Consider the following 20779-nt stretch of genomic DNA (forward strand, 5'->3'; position numbering starts at 1 on the left):
AATCCCTACTGATTTCATAATCTTAGACACTAGGAAGGAAGAGGATGAATGCATCATCCTTGGAAGACCTTTCCTAGCCACAGCAGGAGCTGTGATAGATGTCAACAGAGGTGAAATAGTCCTTCAATTGAATGGGGACTACCTTGTGTTTAAGGCACATGGCCATCCCTCTGTGACAAAAGAGAGTAAGCATGAAGAGCTTCTCTCAGTTCATAGTCAAGAAGAGCCCCCACAGTCAAACTCTAAGTTTGGTGTTGGGAGGCCACAATCAAACTCTAAGTTTGGTGTTAAGATCCCATATCCAAACTCTAAGTTTGGTGTTGGGACTATACAACATTGACCCGATCACCTTTGTGGCTCCATGAGAGCCATTGTCAAGCTATTGACATTAAAGAAGCGCTTGTTGGGAGGCAACCCAATTTTATTTATCTAATTTTTATTTTATTGTTATTTTGTGTTTTATTAGTTACATGATCATGTGGAGTCACGAAAAATATATAAAAATTAAAAACAGAATCAAAAACAGCAGAAGAAAAATCACACCCTGGAGGAAGCACAGACTGGCGTTCAACGCCAGTAAGGAGCATCTGGCTGGCGTTCAACGTCAGAACAGAGCATGAAACTGGCGCTGAACGCCAGAAACAAGCAACATTCTGGCGTTTGAACGCCAGGAATGTGCTTAGAGGAAAAGTTGGCGCTGAACGCCAGCAACAAGCATGAAACTGGCATTCAACGCCAGAAACATGCTTTACATGGGCGTTGAACGCCCAGAACGTGCACCACTCGGCGTTTAAACGCCAGAATGGTGTGCAAAGGCATTTTACATGCCTCTTTGGTGCAGGGATGGAATTCCTTGACACCTCAGGATCTGTGGACCCCACAGGATCACCTCAGGATCTGTGGACCCCACAGGATCCCCACCTACTATATTCCCACCTTACCTCCTAATCCTATTTTACTCTTCTCCATGTCACACTTCCCAAAACCCTTCACAAATCACCTCAATCTCTCTTCCTAATTACCCCCTTCACCACTCACATCCATCCATTCTTCCCCATAAACCCCATCTACCTTCAAAATTCAAAAACATTTTCCCACCCAATTCCACCCTATATGGCCGAAACTTCACTCTCCCTTTTCCCTATATATACCCTTCCATTCTACTTCCTTTTCACACAACACAACTCCCTCTTCCATACCTTGGCCGAAACTACACTTCCCCTTCTCCTCCATGTTCTCTTCTTCTTCTTTCTTCTCTTGCTCGAGGACGAGCAATATTTTAAGTTCGGTGTGGTCAAAGCACAATCTTTTTTGTTTTCCACTACCATCAATGGCACCTAAGACCAGAGAATCCTCTAGAAAAGGAAAAGGGAAGACAAAAGCTTCCACCTCCGAGTCATGGGAGATGGAAAAAATTCATCTCCAAGAGCCATCAAGACAACTTCTATGATGTTGTGGCAAAGAAGAAGGTGATCCCTGAGGTCCCTTTCAAGCTCAAGAAAAATGAGTATCCGAAAATCCGACATGAGATCCAAAGAAGAGGTTGGGAAGTCCTAACCAACCCCATGCAACAAGTCGGAATCTTAATGGTTCAAGAGTTCTATGCCAATGCATGGATCACTAGGAACCATGATCAAAGTATGAACCCGAGTCCAAAGAATTATCTCATAATGGTCTGGGGGAAATACTTAGATTTTAGTCCGGAAAATGTGAGGTTGGCATTCCACTTGCCCATGATGCAAGGAGATGAACGCCCCTACACTAGAAGGGTCAACTTTAATCAAAGGTTGGACCAAGTCCTTACGGACATATGTGTGGAAGGAGCTCAATGGAAGAGAGACTCCAAAGGCAAGCCAGTTCAACTAAGAAGACTGGACCTCAAGCCTGTGGCTAGAGGATGGTTGGAGTTCATTCAACGCTCCATCATTCCCACTAGCAACCGATCTGAAGTTATTGTGGATCAGGCCATCATGATTCATAGCATCATGATTGGAGAGGAAGTAGAAGTTCATGAGGTCATCTCCAATGAAATCTACAAAATAGACGACAAGCCCTCCACCATGGCAAGGCTAGCTTTTCCTCACCTTATTTGCCATCTATGTTACTCAGCTGGAGTTATCATAGAAGGAGACATCTCTATTGAAGAGGATAACCCATCACCAAGAAGAGGATGGAGCAAGCAAGAGAAACCCTTCACGGTTCTCAAGAGATGCATGAGGAAGCTCATCATCAAGAAATCCCTGAGATGCCTCAAGGGATGCACTTTCCTCCCAATAACTATTGGGAACAACTCAACACTTCCTTAGAAGATTTGAGCCACAATGTTGAACAATTAAGGGTGGAACATCATGAGCACTCCATCATTCTCCATGAAATAAGAGAAGATCAAAGAGCAATGAGGGAGGAGCAACAAAGGCAAGGAAGGGACATAGACGAGCTTAAGGACATTGTTGGACCTTCAAGAAGAAGACGCCACTAAGGTGGACTCATTCCTTGTTCTTATTTCTTTCTGCTTTTCGGTTTTTATGTTGTGTTTATCTATGTTTTGTGTCTCTACTTTATGATCATTAGTAGTTAGTGACCATGTCTTAAAGTTATGAATAAAATCCATTAATCCTTCACCTCTCTTAAAAGAAAAATGTTTTTAATTCAAAAGAACAAGAAGTACATGAATTTCAAAATTGTCCTTGAATTTAATTTAATTATATTGATGTGGTGACAATACTTTTTGTCTTCTGAATGAATGCTTGAACAGTGCATATTTTTGATCTTGTTGTTAAAATTGTTGGCTCTTGAAAGAATGATGAACAAAGAGAAATGATGTTGATGATCTGAAAAATCATAAAATTGATTCTTGAAGCAAGAAAAAGCAGTGAAAAAGCAAAGGCTTGCGAAAAAAAATATGGCAAAAAAAAATAGAAAGAAAAAGAAAAAGCAAGTAGAAAAAGCCAATAGCCCTTAAAACCAAAAGGCAAGGGTAAAAAGGATCCAAGGCTTTGAGCATCAATGGATAGGAGGGCCCAAGGAAATAAAATCCAGGCCTAAGCGGCTAAATCAAGCTGTCCCTAACCATGTGCTTGTGTCATGAAGGTCCAAGTGAAAAGCTTGAGACTGAGTGGTTAAAGTCGTGATCCAAAGAAAAAAGAGTGTGCTTAAGAGCTCTGGACACCTCTAACTGGGGACTCTAGCAAAGCTGAGTCACAATCTGAAAAGGTTCACCCAGTCATGTGTTTGTGGCATTTATGTATCCGGTGGTAATACTGGAAAACAAAATGCTTAGCGCCACGGCCAAGACTCATACGTATCTGTGTTCAAGAATCAACATACTTAACTAGGAAAGTCAATAACACTATCCGAAATTCTAAGTTCCTAGATAAGCCAATCATTCTAAACTTCAAAGGAAAAAGTGAGATGCCAAAACTGTTCAGAAGCAAAAAGCTACAAGTCCCGCTCATCTAATTATAATTAATATTCATTGATATTTTGGAATTTATAGTATATTCTCTTCTTTTTATCCTAATTGATTTTCAGTTGCTTGGGGACAAGCAACAATTTAAGTTTGGTGTTGTGATGAGCGGATAATTTATACGTTTTTTGGCATTGTTTTTAGGTAGTTTTTAGTAAGTTCAAGCTACTTTTAGGGATGTTTTCATTAGTTTTTATGTTAAATTCACATTTCTGGACTTTACTATGAGTTTGTGTGTTTTTCTGTGATTTCGGGTAATTTCTGGCTGAAATTGAGGGATTTAAGCAAAACTCTGAAAAAGGCTGACAAAAGGACTGCTGATGCTGTTGGAATCTAACCTCCCTGCACTCGAAATGGATTTTCTGGTGCTACAAAACTCCAAATGGCGCGCTCTCAACGGCGTTGGAAAGTAGACATTCAGAGCTTTCCAGCAATATATAATAGTCCATACTTTATTCTGGAATTGACGACGTAAAGTGGCGCTCAACACCAAGTACATGCTGTTGTCTTGAGTTAAACGCCAGAAACACGTCATAACCTGGAGTTGAACGCCCAAAACACGTTATAACATGGCGTTCAACTCCAAGAGAAGCCTCAGCTCGTGGATAGATCAAGCTCAGCCCAAACATACACCAAGTGGGCCCCAAAAGTGAATTTATGCATCAATTACTTACTCATGTAAACCCTAGTAGCTAGTCTAGTATATATAGGACATTTAACAATTGTATTAGACATCTTTTGATCACTTTAGATCTGAGGAACATCTGGGGGCGCATAGTCCTTAAACCATGGGGGCTGGCCATTCGGCCATGCCTGAACCTTTCACTTATGTATTTTCAACGGTGGAGTTTCTGCACACCATAGATTAAGGGTGTGGAGCTCTGCTGTACCTCAAGTTTCAATACAAATACTATTACTTTCTATTCAATTCTCTTTTATTCTTATTCCAAGATATACGTTGCACAACACTTTGATGAATGTGATGATCCGTGACACTCATCATCATTCTCACCTATGAACGCGCGTGATTGAGAACCACTTCCGTTCTACTCTAGGCCGGGCGCATATCTCTTAGATTCCCCAATAGAATCTTCGTGGTATAAGCTAGATAGATGGCGGCATTCATGGGGATCCGGAAAGTCTAACCTTGTCTGTGGTATTTCGAGTAGGATTCCGGTATTGAATGACTGTGACGAGCTTCAAACTCCTGAAGGCTGGGCGTGATGACAAACGCAAAAGAATCAATGGATTCTACTCCAACCTGATTGAGAACCGACAGATGATTAGCCATGCTGTGATAGAGCATTTGGACCATTTTCATTGAGAAGATGGGATGTAGCTATCAACAAGGGTGATGCCTCCAGACGATTAGCCGTGCAGTGATAGCGCATAGGACCATTTTCCGGAGAGGATTAAAAGTAGCCATTGATGATGGTGATGCCCTACATACAGCTTGCCATAGAAAGGAGTAAGAAGGATTGGATGAGAGCAATAAGAAAGTAGAGATTCAAAAGGATTCTAGCATCTCCACACGCCTATCTGAAATTCCCTCTATTGATTTACATAAGTATATCTATCCCTTTTTATTTTATTTATCTTTTAAATTATCTAATCCAATTACATTTGACCCTATGAATCCACTTAACTAAGATTTACAAGGTGACCATAGCTTGCTTCATACCAACAATCTCTGTGGGATCGACCCTTACTCACGTAAGGTATTACTTGGATGACCCAGTACACTTGCTGGTTAAGTTGAACGGAGTTGTGAGTTTCTCTAACAGTGCCTGGAACTCTTTTATCACAATTTCATCCACCATGCATCATAGTAGAACGGCCATGTCTGCGGTGAAGGAGGACTCATGAGTGCTCGGGAAGACGTAATGGGACATAATCTGTGCCCATACGTGCGCCTCCAAGGTAAGTGCCGAAGCCGAGATTCCCTTAGGACGGGAACGATGGTATCTGAAGATCCATTTATTGCCAGGGCGAGCAATAACTCTGAGATCAGCGTCCCAGTCAAAAGTGTATGTCTGGCGCTTGGTTGCGGCTTTCTAAAAGGCGTCCAATCCTTCTGGAGCAGGTGGGAGATCTAAGGCCTATTGTATGGCCTCTTCTGTAATGGGGACTTGCTTCTGGCGTAAATAGATGGACTGCAGAGTCGGCAGGTAGAAGTTGGAGTAGAACTCAGCAACCCAAGAAAGATTAACCTGTCATGGCTGTCGCAGTAAGAATCCCCAGTGTCTTTGTGCGATTTGTGGCTCAACAAATTCAGCGATACGAGGCGGAAGGATAAGAAGGTGTTCATTGTTGTAATTTCGAGCTGCCAGGATGGGGAACATCTGCTCACAGTAGCGATTTGGGAATCGTGCAGCGTCCTTGGCTGGGAAGGCTCATTCCTTTTCATCAACCTTGATAATCCTTTTAATTCTCTTTGTTGAGGGCTTGACTACAGTTGAAGAAGGCTCTGCCACTAATGCTCTCTTCGTTCCTTTCCTTGCTGTGGGTTTAGGGGTAGCTTTCTCTTTGCCTTTCTTGGTGGCCATTCTGAAAAAGGGAAGAGAAAGTAAGTTAAATCCAAAGAATTAAAGCAAGGAAGGGAATGGAGTGAGTGATAGTCAGTGCAAGGTAAAGATGAATGAAATAAACACATGGTCATGACAACATGTGAAAAGATCATTAAATAAAATAGGATAGGTGCAATAAAGGGTAAGTAGATGCAAGATGATTATTGACATGCTGGCAAGGGCATGAGTAGCATAGAACAAGCATCACTTCGTAACAAACTACCACGTTTGTATTGGCAATGAAATTTGATTAATAAAATAGTAAAGGGAATTTGTGAAAAAAAAACATGCATTGAATGGTAAAATAGAATAATGTAGAGAGGTGCATGATGCCATACGGACTTTTTCACAAACACATAACATGCATGGTAAATAAGGCATAGAACGTATTAAGGTAAACATGCAAGCAACCCTTTTAAGAAAATAATATATAATTGCCAAACAATTTACAACAATCCACAAGCATATAATGAGGAATGATGACTCAAAGAAATTTCTAGCACCATGTAAAAAGGAAAGAAGAAGAAAGAAAATATGGATAATGAAAAGAAAAAGAAAAGAAAAGAAAATAACATATAAAATAAGAAGAATGATAGAAAAAAGGGGGAGGGAAGAAGAAAATAAAACCTTGTTAATGGAGGTGAGAGAGAGAGAGAGTGAAAGGTGAGATAGAAGGAAGAAGGGAGAAGGAAGACATAAGGAGGGAAAAGAGAAATTAGGATTTGGAGAAGAGAAAGATAAGATATTTTGGCTATTTTGGTTGAGCTGTACGGCGCAAGCAACGCGGCCGCGTGGGGCACACGTTCGCGTGATTGCGCTTTAATTTAGCTGACGCGGTCACGTCGGTCACGCAGTCGCGTGACCCATATTATGCTTCTGGCGTGAGTACAGCCTCGCGCTCGCACAACTCTCTGTTCAAATTGAAATATTTGCCAAAATTGGGGTGACGCGATCGCATGGGGCATGCGATCGCGTGAGTGGGCTTCAGAAGGGATGACGCGGACGCGTCAGCGACGCGGTCGCGTGATAGGGATGGTGCGTCCAGCACCATTCCAGCACCACTCTCGCACAATATTTCGTTGTGCACCCCTTTTTACGTCGAAAATCGGTGCACATGGCCGCGTGGGGCACGCGGTCGCGTGGGAGGCCAGGAATCCCATGTGACGCGCTCGCGTCAGCGATGCGGTCGCGTGGGACCATTTGTGCCATTGGCACGCCTCCAGCCATGCTCCAGCGAAACTCTTTGTTCGTTTTTTTATTTTCTCACCTCTCATTGCGACGCGGACGCGTCGCGGATTCAGTCACGTCGCGTGGCCCCATTTTTTTTGTATGCAAATGCAGATGCATGAAAGTACTGAGAAAGAGAAGAGTTATTAAATAGAAAAAAAAACTAAGAAGAAAAGAACGATCATACCATGGTGGGTTGTCTCCCACCTAGCACTTTGCTTTAACGTCCGTAAGTTGGACGCTCCACTAGCTCAATCTTCTGGCATGTGGGGATCTTCCAAGAGGAAGATCTCAAGCTCCTTATTTTTTTGTATCTTCTCGCCATGGTAAAGCTTCAGACGTTGTCCATTAACTTTGATAAGTTCAGAGCTTGAAGGGTGGCTGAGGTGATAAACTCCGTATGGTTCGACCTTCTCTACGCTGTATGGACCTTCCCATCTTGATCTCAACTTGCGGCATAAGCCTCAGTCGAGATTTGTAAAGGAGGACTAAATCCCCAGGCTGGAACTCCTTTTTTCTTGATGTGCTGATCATGTACAATCTTCATCTTCTCCTTGTATATTCGTGAGTTCTCATAAGCTTCTAGGCGAAGGCTCTCCAGTTCTTGCAGTTGCAACTTCCTTTCAGCTCCAGCTTCCTCAATTCCCATGTTGCACTCCTTGACTGCCCAAAAGGCTCTGTGCTCTACTTCAACTGGGAGATGACAAGCTTTGCCATAAACTAAGCGGAAAGGACTCATCCCAATGGGAGTTTTATATGCTGTCCTGTATGCCCATAGTGCATCTTGTAGCCTGGTGCTCCAGTCTTTTCTATGAGGTTTGACTATCTTCTGCAAGATACGCTTTATCTCTCTGTTTGACACCTTGGCTTGCCCATTGGTCTGAGGATGGTATGTTGTTGCAACCTTATGAATTATCCCATGCTTCTTCATTAATCCTGTGAGTCTCCTGTTACAAAAATGGGTGCCTTGATTACTCACGATTGCTCGTGGTGATCCAAAGCGGCAAATAATATGGTTTCTCACAAAGGAAACAACAGTATTAGCATCATCAGTACGGGTAGGAATTGCTTCCACCCATTTGGAAACGTTATCCACAGCTAACAATATATAAAAATGACCATTAGAATTTGGAAACGAACCCATGAAGTCAATGCCCCAAACATAAAAAATTTCACAAAAAAGCATAATTTGTTGGGGCATCTCATCCCTCCTAGATATGTTACCAAATTTTTGGCATGGGAGACAAAATTTACAAAACTCAGCAGCATCTCTAAAAAGAGTAGGCCACCAGAATCCACAGTCTAAGATCTTTCTAGCTGTTCTTTGAGGGCCAAAATGTCCTCCACTCTCAGATGAGTGACAGGCCTCTAAAATGGACTGGAATTCTGATTGAGGCACACAACGTCTAATTACCTGATCAGTGCCACATCTCCACAAATATGGGTCATCCAATCTATAATATTTAGACTCGCTTTTTAGCTTGTCCCTTTGATGCTTAGAAAAGTGTGGAGGAAATGTGCAGCTAACTAGATAATTAGCTACAAGTGTGTACCAAGGGGCTACTTCAGATACTGCTTGCAGGTTATCCAGTGGGAAATTATCATCTATAGGAGTAGAATCATCCTTAATATGCTCAAGGCGACTCAAGTGGTCTGCCACTAGATTCTGGTTACCACTCCTATCCTTTATTTCTAAATCAAATTCTTGTAATAGCAGTATCCAACATATGAGCCTTGGTTTGGACTCCTTTTTAGCTAATAGATACTTTAAAGATGCATGGTCCGAATGCACTACTACTCTAGTACCAAGTAAATAAGCTCGGAATTTATCCAGAGCAAAAACAATAGTAAGAAGCTCTTTCTCAGTAGTAGTATAATTGGACTCGGCAGCGTCTAAAGTCTTAGATGCATAAGCAATAACAAAAGGATCCTTACCTTCACGCTGAGCCAGCGCTACTCCTACTGCATGGCTGGAAGCATCGCACATGATTTCAAACGGCTGGCTCCAGTCTGGTCCTCGCACAATTGGAGCTTGAGTTAGGTCGGTCTTCAGCTTGTTAAACGCTTGTTTGCAATCCTCACTGAACTCGAACTCAATATCTTTCTGCAGTAATCTGGATAAGGGAAGTGCTACCTTACTGAAGTCCTTAATAAATCTCCTGTAAAAACCTGCATGGCCAAGGAACGAACGAACTTCCCTCACAGAGGAGGGGTAAGGTAAACTAGAAATAACATTCACCTTTGCTGGGTCTACAGAAATGCCAGTATTAGATACAACATGTCCTAGTACAATCCCTTGTTTTACCATAAAGTGACATTTTTCAAAATTTAATACAAGGTTTGTATTGACACATCTATCTAATACTCTAGATAATCCATCTAGGCAAAGGTTAAAAGAATCACCATAAACGCTAAAATCATCCATAAAAACCTCCATACAGTCCTCAATAAGATCAGAGAAAAGACTCATCATGCACCTCTGGAAAGTAGCTGGTGCATTGCACAAGCCAAAGGGCATTCTCTTATAAGTATAGGTCCCAAAAGGACATGTAAAAGTAGTCTTTTCCTAATCCTCAGGAGCTATATGAATCTGGAAATAACCTGGGTAACCATCTAAAAAGCAATAATGTGATTTACCTGACAGGTGATCCAGCATTTGATCAATGAATGGAAGTGGGTAGTGATCCTTGCGAGTAGCTTGGTTGAGACGCATGTAATCAATGCAGACTCTCCAAGCGTTCTGTACTCTAGTTGCTATGAGCTCTCCATGCTCATTCTTCACTGTAGTAACTCCAGACTTCTTGGGCACCACTTGGACCGGGCTAACTCATTCACTGTCTGAAATGGGATAGATGATACCTGCTTCCAATAGTCTGGTCACTTCCTTTTTGACAACTTCCAAAATAGTGGGATTCAGTCTTCTTTGGGGTTGGCGGACAGGTCTTGCTCCCTCTTCTAAAAATATTCTATGCTCACATACTTAAGGGTTGATGCCTACTATGTCTGCCAAACTCCACCCAATTGCTTTCTTGTGCTTCCTCAGCACACTAAGTAACTGCTCTTCTTGTTCAGGAGTGAGGTCCTGTGCAATAATAACTGGAAACTTCTGCTGGTCCTCAAGGTAAGCATATTTGAGGTGTGGAGGGAGAGGTTTCAATTCCAACTTCTGGTTATGGTCTGGCTCTGGATTATCTGGAACTGGTGGTAGTGGTAGAGTGCCTGCATGGCTCTCGGAATTCCCCATACTTGGATCTCGTCCTATATACCTTTCTTCCAACTCTTCCTGGTGCATTTCAGCTACAGTTTCATCTATGACATCACATTGGAAGATAGAACGATCTTCTGGAGGGCTGTTTATGACTCCATTCAGATTGAAGATTACCATTCGACCATCTATCTCAAAGGAGTATGTTCCTGAAAAAGCATTTAATTTGAATTTTGATGTCTTCATGAATGGTCTCCCAAGTAGGATTGATGATGGCTTATCCGAGTCATTATGGGGCATCTCCAAGATATAGAAATCAGTGGGAAATGTGAGCCCTTTAATGTTCACTAAAAATATCTTCAGCAACTCTAGCCACTGTAATAATGCTTTTATCTGCTAACACAAAACGAGCTGCCGACCTTTTTAAGGGAGGGAGCCTCAAAACATCATATACAGATAAAGGCATTATACTAACACATGCTCCTAAATCACACATGCAATCATAAATTACTACACCACCAATAGTACAACTAACTATACAAGGACCTGGGTCACTACATTTTTCAGGTAAATTTCCCATTAAAGCAGATATAGAACTTCCTAAAGGAATAGTTTCTAATTCATTAATTTTGTCTTTATGTATACATAAATCTTTTAGAAACTTTGCATATTTAGGTACTTGTTGAATGACATCAAAAAGGGGAATAGTTACCACAACCTTTTTGAAGATTTCTACCATTTTGGGGTCAGGTTCCAACTGCTTCCGGGGCTTCCTTACAAGTTGTAAAAATGGAATGGGAGTGGTATTTTCTGCAGTGTCTGCGCCTTTCAGTGCTTCCTCCTGTGGTTGAGCTTCTTCTTCTTCAGCTATATCCTGTACGTCCTCTTCCTCTTCAACATCTTCTATTTCTACGCCCTCTTCAGCTGAGGCGTGTTCTGGTGGGCTTGGCTCCTTCTGATTCCTCTCCTGTAATGTGGTTCTGGACCTTAGGGTGATGGCATTAATACCACCCTTTGGGTTGGGTAATGGTTGAGAGGGGAGTCCACCAGAACTTGAGGACTGATTGTTAGAGTTATTCATTGATCCAATCTGTGAGACAAGGGCTTGCAAAGTAGAATTCAAACCATTCAAAGTAGAAGTAAGGTTTCTTTCCATGGCCTGTTGCCTTTGATCAATAGATTGTAGTAATTCATCATTAGGAGATGAAGAGGGATAAGTGATCTGAGAGGTCTGCTGAGATGCTTGAGGCTGTCTTAAATGAGGTGCTCTGTAGGACTGATTCTGATTCTGCTGCCTAAAATTGTTATTGTTATTCCACCTCTGATTTCCATTGTTATCTCTGCCTCCTCTGTTATGATTATCTCTCCAACTCTGATTAGAATTATCTCTCCAGCCATGGTTAGAAGTATCCTACCATCCTTGGTTGTAGTTGCCACCTTGATTGTACCCTTGATTGGGGCGGTCATAAAAGTTATGAGTGGCTGCTACAGTGTTATCTTCTTGTTGAAGTTGCGGACATTCATCGATATAGTGACTGTAATCTGCACAGAATCCACACATTCTTTGTGGAACCAACTGCTGGCTGTGCTGTGGTGGAGAGGGCTGAACTTGCTGAGGTTGTTGTGGATTCAGTTGCATCTGCTTCAGCAAGTTAGTCATTTCACACAAGCTCTGGGTTATAGCAGTAGTCTCTTTATTAGTGGATACCTCTGCAACAGCTCTTAACTGACTTTGTCTCTGCCTATGATTCCTAGTAGAGTCAACTAAGTCTCTGATCAATTGCCATGCTTCTTCCATAGTCTTGTACTTTTTTATGGAACCATTGCAAGCACCTTCCAGTGTGGTCCTATCTTGAGATCTCAAACCCTGTGTAAAGTAACCGAGCAAAACTATCTTGTCAATCATATGATGGGGACATGCATCTCGAAGTGTATTGAAGCGTTCCAAGTATTCATAGAGGGTCTCAGATTCATCTTGAACGATCATAGACATGTCCTTCCTCAGCTTATTGGCAACTTCAGCTGGAAAGAATTTATCCAGAAATTCTCTCCTAAGTGTATCCCAGTTGGAAATAGTTTCTCCGGGTTGAGTGTAGTACCACTCTCTTGCCTTTCCCTCCAGAGAGAATGGGAAAGCTTTCAGTAGAATAGAGATTTCATCAGTGCCATCACGCTTAACAGTAGAACAAGCGGTCTGAAAATCCCTAAGATGCTTGATAGGCTCTTGAGCAGGTAAGCCATGAAATTTGGGCATCAAGTTGAGTAGTGAAGATTTTATTTCAAAATCTACAGCTACTGCTGGGTGGTGCACCTGGAATGGTTGGAGCGTAAAATCAGGGGCTCCTTCCTCCTGGATAGTGACTCTTCTGGGTGCTGCCATGTCACCTACACGTAAATGAACTGGATCAGTAGAGAAGGGGTTTATTTCTTCCTTAGATGACGGTTCAGGTTCGTCCTCAAAGAGGAGTCGCCTACGCCTAGCTTGCCTTATATGTGAAAGAGTTCTTTCAATTTCAGGGTCAAATGCTGGCAAGCTTGGATCAGGAAGCGAACGCGTCATTTAACGAAAGAAATGTACAGTTCATAGTGATAGAATGAAAAGAAAAGAAATTGCAATAAAAATAAACACCAATCAATAAATTAACACACTGTTGCAACTCCCCGGCAACGGCACCAAAAATTGATGCGGCGGAAATTGGTGAATTAAAAATTATTAAAATATATACGTTGCAAGTATAGTTCTTAACTCACCAGAAATCCACTTATCAATTTAGAAAGATGTCACAGAAATTTAAAATTGAAATACTGGGAGTATGAATTCCAGGTCATCTCCCAACGAGTTGCAGGAAAGTGTTATTTTTATTAATCAGATGTTTTCAAAAAGGTTTGAGTTGAGTAAACAGGAAATAAAATTAGAGAATTTGAATAATGTAAATAAAAGCCTTGACTGGGAGTTGATTAGTTGGAAGTCCCGCTGTTGTTGGATTACTCTCTAGATTAATTGATAATTAAAGGTTATCATGTTTAGTTATCTCTTACTAGGTAAGGGAAAGTCAAACAAATTAGAATGCTATGTCCGTTCACAAGTTGCAATCCACTTAATAAAAAGGGACTGGTATTAGTGAATAGAGGACAAGCCAACAATAAACTCAATTATAATCTTTCCTTTAAGCTTTCCAACTCAAGGGTTCCTTTCAATCAACTCCCCATCAAGTTAGGGAACTACTCGCTCATTGTGAATGTAAAATTCATAACATATGAAAAGGAATTAAAGAAAGACATTGTAAATAAAAATCAAGATAATCAAATAAAAATAAAAGTAATTCTTGTATTAAATAAATCCTAATAATATTCCAATGGTAAAATTAACAAAGCAAAGGACATGGAAGAGTAAAGCCAAGTAAAGAAAATGAACTAGAATGACGAAGTCTTGATGAGGTAATAACTCTTCTTAGTATCCCAATGCAAAAAGTGGTAGAAAAATCAAATCCTAAAAACTATGAAATGTCTAGAGAGAAAAACCTAGAGGAGGAGTAAAAACTAGATCTAAAACTAAAACTGTATAGAATGAATGTTGTCTTTGGTTTCTGCATGTTCTCTGGCTCTAGTCTGCTGTTCTGGGCCGAGAACTGGGTCAAAACAGGGCCCAAAATCGCTCCCAGCGGAATCTGCAGATTATGCAGATCGCGCACGTCACGCGATCGCGTCATCCATGCGGACGCGTCATTCGCGTTTTTCCCTGCCACGCGTTCGTGTCGACCACGTCTCCGCGTCACTTGTGCTTTTCCATTCTGTGCGGTCGCGTGAGCCATGCGGCCGCGTCACTGCGATTTCTCCTCTTTCGCGCGAACGCGTGAGCCATGCAGCCGCGTCACTTCTCGCTGGTTATCTCCTCAATTTCTTGTGTTCCTTCCATTTTTGCTAGCTTCCTTTCCAATCTCCAACTCATCCATGCCCTATAAAGCCTGAAACACTTAACACACAGATCACGGCACCGAATGGGATAAAGGAGAACTAAAATGCATAATTAAAAAGTCTATAGGAAGCAGTTTTCAACCATGTAATAATTTCAGGAAGGAAATATAAATGCATGCTAAATTAATGAATAAGTGGGTAAGGATCATGATAAAACCACACAATTAAACACAATATAAACCATAAAATAGTGGTTTATCATGGAGTCACAAAACAATTGCAAAAATTAAAAACAGAATCAAAAATAGCAGAAGAAAAAGCACACCCTGGAGGAAGAGCTGTCTAGCATTTAAACGCCAGAAACAAGCACCAAGCTGGTGTTTAACGCCAGAAATAAGCATCAGGCTAGCGTTAAACGCCAGAAACAGGCTACATTTGGGTGTTTAAACGCCAGAAACAAGCTGCAGTCTGGCGTTAAATGCCAGGATTGCATACAGAGGGCGTTTTAAATGCCTAAAAGGTGCAGGGATGAGAAATCCTTGACACCTCAAGATCTGTGGACCCCACAGGATCACCTCAGGATCTGTGGACCCAAGAGGATCCCCGCCTACCCCACTTCTCTCTTCTCACACAATCCAATAACACTATACCCTTCACCAATCACCTCAATCTCTCTTCCCCATTACTCCTTCACCAATCACATCCATACACTCTTCCCCACAAACCCCACCTACCTTTAAATTCAAAATCTCTTTCCCACCCAAACCCATCCTAAATGACCGAACCCAAACCCCTCTCCCTCCACTATATAAACCCCTCCATCCTTCTTCATTTTCACACAACACTACCCTCTTTTCTCCCCCTTGTCTGAAACCCACACCTCTCTCCCTTTCCTCCATATCTTCTTCTTCTTTTATTCTTTCTTCTTTTGCTCGAGGGCGAGCAACATTCTAAGTTTGGTGTGGTAAAAGTATAGCTTTTTTTGTTTTTCTATAACCATTGATGGCACCTAAGGCCAGAGAAACCTCAAGAAAGAGGAAAAGGAAGGCAATTGCTTCCACCTCTAAGTCATGGGAGATGGAGAGATTCATCTCAAAATCCCATCAAGACCACTTATATGAAGTTGTGGCCAAGAAAAAAGTGATCCATGAGGTCCCTTTTAAGCTCAAAAATGGCGAATATCTGGAGATCCGACAAAAGATTAGAAGAAGAGGATGGAAAGTTCTCTCCAATCCCATTCAACAAGTCAGAATCTTAACGGTTCAAGAGTTCTATGCAAACGCATGGATCACTAGGAACCATGGTCAAAGCATGAACTCAAACCCAAAGAATTGGCTTACAATGGTTCGGGAGAAATGCTTAGATTTCAGTCCAGAGAACGTAAGGTTGGCGTTTAACTTGCCTATGATGCAAGAAGATGCACGCATCTACACTAGAAGGGTCAACTTTGATCAAAGGTTGGACCAAGTCCTCATGGACATATGTGTGGAAGGAGCTCAATAGAAAAGAGACTCAAAAGACAAGCCGGTTCAATTGAAAAGACTGGACCTGAAGCCTGTGGCTAGAGGATGGTTGGAGTTCATCCAACTCTCCATCATCCCCACTAGCAACTGATCTGAAATAACTGTGGATCGGACCATCATGATCCATAGCATCATGATTGGAGAGGAAGTAGAAGTTCATGAAGTCATCTCTCTAAAACTCTACAAAGTAGCCAAAAAGCCCCCCACCTTGGCAATGCTAGCTTTTCCTCATCTCATTTGCCATCTATGCAACTTAGCTGGAGTTGTCATAGAAGGAGACATCCTCATTGAAGAGGACAAGCCCATCACTAAGAAGAGGATGGAGCAAACAAGAGAACCCATTCATGGATCTCAAGAGACGCATGAGGAAGCTCATCATCAAGAAATCCCTGAAATGCCTCAAGGGATGCATTTTCCTCCAAACAACTATTCGGAACAACTCAACACTTCTCTAGAAGGATTGAGTCATAACATGAACCAATTAAGGGTGAAACACCAAGAGCACTCCATCATTTTCAATGAGATTAGAGAAGATCAAAGAGCTATGAGGGAGGAGCAACAAAGGCAAGGAAGAGACAGAAAGGAGCTCAAGAACACCATTGGTCCTTCAAGAAGAAAGCGCCACCCTCACTAAGGTGGACTCATTCCTTAACTTCCTTGTTGTTATCTCTCTGTTTTTCAGTTTTATACTATATGTTTGTCTATGTTTTGAGTCTTTGCTACATGATCATTAGTATTTAGTAACTATGTCTTAAGGCTATGAATAATTCCATGAATCCTTCACCTTTCTTAAATGAAAAATGTTTTTAATACAAAAGAACAAGAAGTACATGAGTTTCAAATTCATCCTTGAAATTAGTTTAATTATATTGATGTGGTGACAATACTTTTTGTTTTCTGAATGAATGCTTGAACAGTGCATATTTTTTATCTTGTTGTTTATGAATGTTAAAATTGTTGGCTCTTGAAAGAATGATGAAAAAGAGAAATGTTATTGATGATCTGAAAAATCATAAAATTGATTCCTGAAGCAAGAAAAAGCAGTGAATAACAAAGCTTGCAAAAAAAAAGAAAAAAAAGAGAGAGAAAGAAAAAGAAAAAGTGATGAGCGGATAATTTGTATGCTTTTTGGCATTGTTTTTAGTGTGTTTTTAGTATGATCTAGTTAGTTTTTAGTATATTTTTATTAGTTTTTAGTTAAAATTAACTTTTTTGGACTTTACTATGAGTTTGTGTGTTTTTCTGTGAATTCAGGTATTTTCTGGTTGAAATTGAGGGACCTGAGCAAAAATCTGATTCAGAGACTAAAAAGGACAGCAGATGCTGTTGGATTCTGACCTCCCTGCACTCGAAGTGGATTTTCTGGAGCTACAGGAGCCCAATTGGCGCGCTATCAATGGCGTTGGAAAGTAGACATCCTGGGCTTTCCAGCAATATATGATAGTCCATACTTTGCCCAAGATTTGATGGCCCAAACCGGCGTTCAAAGTCACCCTCAGAAATCCCAGCGTTAAACGCCGGAACTGGCACCAAAATGGGAGTTAAACGCCCAAACTGGCACTAAAGCTGGCGTTTAACTCCAAGAAGAGTCTCTACACGAAAAATGCTTCATTGCTCAGCTCAAGCACACACCAAGTGGGCCCGAAAGTGGATTTTTATGTCATTTACTCATTTCTGTAAACCTTAGGCTACTAGTTTTCTATAAGTAGGACCTTTTACTATTGTATTTTCATCTATCTTTTGATCTTTGGAACCTTTTTCTTTAGATCATTTGATCACTTTGGGAGACTGGCCATTCGGCCATGCCTAGACCTTGTTCTTATGTATTTTCAACGGTGGAGCTTCTACACACCATAGATTAAGGTGTGGAGCTCTGCAGTACCTCGAGTTTTAATGCAATTACTATTGTTCTTCCATTCAATTCCGCTTGTTCTTGTTCTAAGATATCACTTGTTCTTTGACTTGATGAATGTGATGATCCGTGACACTCATCATCATTCTCACCTATGAACATGTGACTGACAACCACCTCTGTTCTACCTTCGATTGGGTGAATATCTCTTGGATTCTTTAATCGGAATCTTCGTGGTATAGGCTAGAACTGATGGCGGCATTCAAGAGAATCCGGAAGGTCTAACCTTGTCTGTGGTATTCTGAGTAGGATTCAATGACTAAATGACTGTGACGTGCTTCAAACTCCTAGCAGGCGGGGCGTTAGTGACAGACGCAAAAGAATCGATGGATTCTATTCCGGCCTGACCGAGAACCGACAGCTGAATTCCGCGTGCTGTGACAGAGCATATGCAATCGTTTTCACTGAGAGGATGGGAGGTAGCCATTGACAACGGTGAAACCCTACACAAGCTTGCCATGGAAAGGAGTAAGAAGGATTGGAAGAAGACAGTAGGAAAGCAGAGAGACGGAAGGGAAGGCATCTTCATGCGCTTATCTGAAGTTCCTACCAATGAATTACATAAGTACCTCTATCTTTATCTTATTGTTTATTTTCGTTCATCATCATATCCATTTGAGTTTGCCTGACTAAGATTTACAAGATGACCATAGCTTGCTTCATACTAACAATCTCTATGGGATCGACCCTTACTCGCGTAAGGTTTATTACTTGGACGACCTAGTGCACTTGCTGGTTAGTTGTGCGAAGTTGTGTAATGCCATGGTATTGAACACCAAGTTTTTGGGGTTCATGACCGGGGATTATGAGAGTTGTGAAAAGTATTGTTCACAATTTCGCGCTACCAAGTTTTTGGCGCCGTTGCCGGGGATTGTTCAGTTTGGACAACTGAAGGTTCATCTTGTTGCTTAGATTAGGAATTTTTTTTCGAAATTCTTGAAGATGAATTCTAGAGTTTCATGATGATTTGTTGAAGTCTGGCTGGCTGAGAAGCCATGTCTAATCTCATTGGACCAAGGTTTCAACTTATCATCACAAGAGCTTGTTGATCTTTATCAATCTTGCTTTTGGAGCAGTGATCTGCTAAGGCTTGGCTGGCCGCTGGCCATGTCTAGTGTTTTGGACCGAAGCTTTCTTTGAGAGCTTGGCTGGCTGTGAAGCCATGTCTAATTCCTGGACCGGAGTCTTAGACTAGCATTGCACTGATTCCTGGAATTCTCATTGAGAATTTTGATACCTTTTTCCACTTAATTTTCGAAAAATCACAAAAAAATTACAAAATCATAAAATCCAAAAATATTGTATGTTTCTTGTTTGAGTCTAGTGTTTCATTTTAAGTTTGGTGTCAATTGCATGCATTCATTCATGTGTCTTAAGGATCTTCAAGTAGTTCTTGATGATTTCTTACTCTAATCTTTGAATTCTCTTGACTTGAGTATTTGTGTGTCTCATATGCATTCTCATTAGTGTCAGTAGTATACAAACTGCTAAGTTTGGTGTCTTGCATGCATTGTTATTTGATTCTTGTTGCATTTTGACTTTTCCTTATTATTAAAAATCCAAAAATATTTTAATTTGTGTCTTCTCAAGTCAATTATACAGAGAATTGAAGATTCAGAACATACAGCAGAGGAATTATACAGAAAAAGCTGGACGTTCAAAACGCCCAGTGAAGAAGGACAGACTGGCGTTTAAACGCCAGCCAGGGTACCTAGTTGGGCGTTTAACGCCCAAAAAGGTATAGTTTTGGGCGTTAAACGCCAGAATGTGCACCATTCCAGGATGGCACAAGGGGGAAGATTCTGTTTTTCAATGCAATTTTTTTCAGGTTTTCAAAGTTTTTCAAAATCAAATCTTTTTCAAATCATATCTTTTCAATCAAATCTCTTTCAAATTTAATTTCTTTCTTTTTTCAAAGATACTTGCTACCAATTAATGATTTGATTCAACATTTCAAGTATGTTGCCTTTTCTGTTGAGAAAGGTTTAATGTTTGAATCATATCTTTTCTTGTTAGCCAAGTTTTTAATTTTCAGAATCAAATCTTTTTAAAATGTTTTTCAAATCATATCTTCTCAATCACATCTTTTTAAAACCAATCATATTTTCTTAACCACATCTTTTTCAAAATAATTTTCAATCAAATCTCTTTGATTTCTAATTTCAAAATCTTTTTCAAAGATCACTTCACTTCTTTCCCACTTTCATTTTCGAAAATTAAGTAATGTTTTTCAAAAATGTTTTCAAAATTTTTACTTAATTTTCAAAAATCACTTCCCTTCTTCTCACATCCTTCTATTTATGGACTAACACTATTCTTTAATGCAAAATTCGAACTCCATCTCCTCTGACAAAGTTCGAATTTTCTACTTCTGTCTTCTACTCTTCTTTTCCTCTGACACTTCAAGGAATCTCTATACTGTGACATAGAGGATTCCACATTTCTTGTTCTCTTCTCTCTCATATGAGCAGGAGCAAAGACAAAGGCATTCTTGTTGAGGCTGATCCTGAACCTGAAAGGACCTTGAAGAGAAAGCTCAGAGAAGCCAAAGCACAACTCTCTTTAGAGGACCTGACCGAATTCTCCAAAGAAGAAGAACACATGGCAGCCGAAAACAACAATGCCAACAATGCAAGGAAGGTGCTGGGTGACTTTACTGCACCTACTCCCGATTTCTATGGGAGAAGCATCTCTATCCCTGCCATTGGAGCAAACAACTTTGAGCTCAAGCCTCAATTAGTTTCTCTAATGCAACAGAATTGCAAGTTCCATGGACTTCCACTGGAAGATCCTCATCAGTTCTTAGCTGAGTTCTTGCAAATCTGTGACACTGTCAAGACTAATGGGGTTGACCCTGAGGTCTACAGACTTATGCTATTCCCTTTTGCTGTAAGAGACAGAGCTAGAACATGGTTGGATTCTCAACCTAAAGAAAGCCTGGACTCTTGGGAAAAGCTAGTCAAT

At 40.9% G+C, this 20779-nt stretch overlaps 1 protein-coding gene across 1 annotated transcript in view; it reads left to right on the top strand.

The window, feature by feature from the left end:
* LOC112743666 (uncharacterized) overlaps window positions 1-20779 on the top strand; it is a 120492-nt gene that overhangs the window by 73057 nt on the left and 26656 nt on the right. The gene's annotated exons all lie outside the window — the stretch shown is intronic.

This window comes from Arachis hypogaea, chromosome 2 (genome assembly GCF_003086295.3).
Source record: "Arachis hypogaea cultivar Tifrunner chromosome 2, arahy.Tifrunner.gnm2.J5K5, whole genome shotgun sequence".
In the NCBI taxonomy this organism is placed as follows: domain Eukaryota; kingdom Viridiplantae; phylum Streptophyta; class Magnoliopsida; order Fabales; family Fabaceae; genus Arachis; species Arachis hypogaea.